This window comes from Sorex fumeus, unplaced genomic scaffold, assembly GCF_029834395.1.
Source record: "Sorex fumeus unplaced genomic scaffold, SorFum_2.1 ptg000092l, whole genome shotgun sequence".
Taxonomy (NCBI): Eukaryota; Metazoa; Chordata; class Mammalia; order Eulipotyphla; family Soricidae; genus Sorex; species Sorex fumeus.
In genome coordinates, this window is record NW_026606149.1 from 2,848,657 (window position 1) to 2,850,770 (window position 2,114).

The 2,114-nt window shown below is 36.5% G+C and overlaps 1 pseudogene; it reads right to left on the reverse strand.

The window, feature by feature from the left end:
• Window positions 1-1,204: 1,204 nt before the first annotated feature.
• On the reverse strand, window positions 1,205-1,300 carry LOC130039657 (uncharacterized; annotated as a pseudogene).
• Window positions 1,301-2,114: the final 814 nt, after the last annotated feature.

Genomic DNA, 2,114 nt, shown 5'->3' on the forward strand with positions numbered 1-2,114 from the left:
TGGAGATGTTACTGGTGCCCGCTCAAGCAAATTGATGAACAGTGGGAAGACAGTGTTACATTAGGCCTTGAGGGGCAATGAGAAACCAGAGTGAACATCTCCACTTAAAAATAAATTAAGCCAGTACAAAAATGGAAATCTAATCCTTCTATCCTGAATTTCTTCTTTCATTTCATATTTGTATTTCCTAATTGCCAATTACATTTTGTTCAGATATGTGTCTTTGTGTATGTTTGTGTGTGTATATGTGTGTGTGTGTGTGTGCATGTAAGAGAGAGAGAGATTGAGAGATTGGGAGACAGAGAGAGAGAGAGACAGAGACAGAGACAGGTATAGAAAGTTTGAATGCCCACATCGTCATTTAGCAAAAGCCAGTGTTTTGTTTGGGTCTTGATTATATTTTTGCTTGTGTTTTATTTATTGAGATTTTTATAACACATAGTGCCAATTAAGTTCTATAATTTATTTCATCGGTGAGAGCATTGTCGGTATAAGTTCTTAGAAGGTTTGTCTGTTTGGTGCAGAGTGGTTTTATAAGACGTAAGTCTCTTGCCTTCCATGCAACATACGTGGCTTCAAACCCTATCACCAAATATGATCTTCCAGAGTCAGGTCAAAGGTAGTCACTGAGCACAGACCCTTGAACATGCATGTTTGTCCTCTCTACCCCTCACCCCCACGAAGAGAACAAAATATCGGTCTGTCCCTTAGATTATTCTATCTGAGAAAAGTTTTATCTTGGTAAATAGTATTCACAGCAGGATTTGTAACATGGTGCTCTTAAGTGAAAGAGTCATTTCTGAAAAGATGAAAAGCAAAATCGCAAGAAATCAATAAGCCTGGTGAGATGTGCAAATAGGGAGAGAGAATAAACTAAAAGTATTGACAGTCCAAGTGCAGCAACTTAGATGTTTTCTAGCTCATCCACTTTTCTCTCCATAAAGAATGCATGATTCTCAGAGTAGCAGAACCTGTTATTTTTCTGGTATTTCAATAGGATTATTGGAATACCAGAAATCAAAGGTAAAAACACGATGTGGAGTTGCAGAGCTTGTTTTAATATATTTTAAAATGTGGTTGTCTTCGTTATATTTTTATTATTATTATTAGTGAAACCTTTACCTTTACCTTTATTAGTGAAAACCTTTATTAGTGAAACACCATGAGGTACAGTTGTAGATTTACAATTTTTTGTGCTTGGGTTAAAAATATGGAATGCTTCACGAATTTGCATGTCATCCTTGCGCAGGGGCCATGCTAATCTTCTCTGTAAAAGTAAGTAAGTAAAGGCCCTCCCGTTGATCATCAATTTGCTCGAACGGGCCCAGTAACATCTCCATTGGAGACTTTGTTGTTAATGTGTCTGGCATATCGAATATGTCACGGGGAGCTTGCCAGGCTCTGCCGTGCGGGCAAGATACTCTTTGGTAGCTTGCCGGGCTCTCTGAGGGGGGTGGAGGAATCGAACTCGGGTCGCCCATGTTGGCTGTGTGCAAGGCAAACACCCTACCGCTGTGCTATCGCTCCAGCCCTGTATCTTCTCTGTATCGTTCCAATTTTAGTATATGTGCTGCCGAAACGAGCACAATATTCGCTATTTCTTTATGTGTTTTATTTTGCTTGACATTAAAACATGGGCACAAATGATGTATGAGAAAAATGAGTAGTGAAATGGAAAACGTAATCTATATTTATAACAAATCTGCTTAAGAATTTGGTAAGTTTGTAGAGATGCTCACTTGTTCTTCAAAGTTATGTAATTGCTAGCTTGATGTTTATTTTCCAAATAAGCAAATAAAATGAGTTCCAAATTTCTTTGAAAGTAATATTTATTATGCATAATTTAATGTATACATGCATTTTTCTGCACATATATCTTTTTCTCATATTCTCTACAGTTATTTTATGTATGTATAAAATGTACGTTCTAGTACAGATATCTAGTTGGTTTTTTTTTAAATAACAGTGTTTTTTTATTTCAGGTAAGTTACATGTCAGAAATATTCTGGCAAAAAAGTATTGGAATATCTTAGAAATTACTGGTAGTTTTAATACAAACATTGTTTGCACCAAGAAGCTTGCTATTGGAAAATGGATGGCCAACAAAGAAAAGA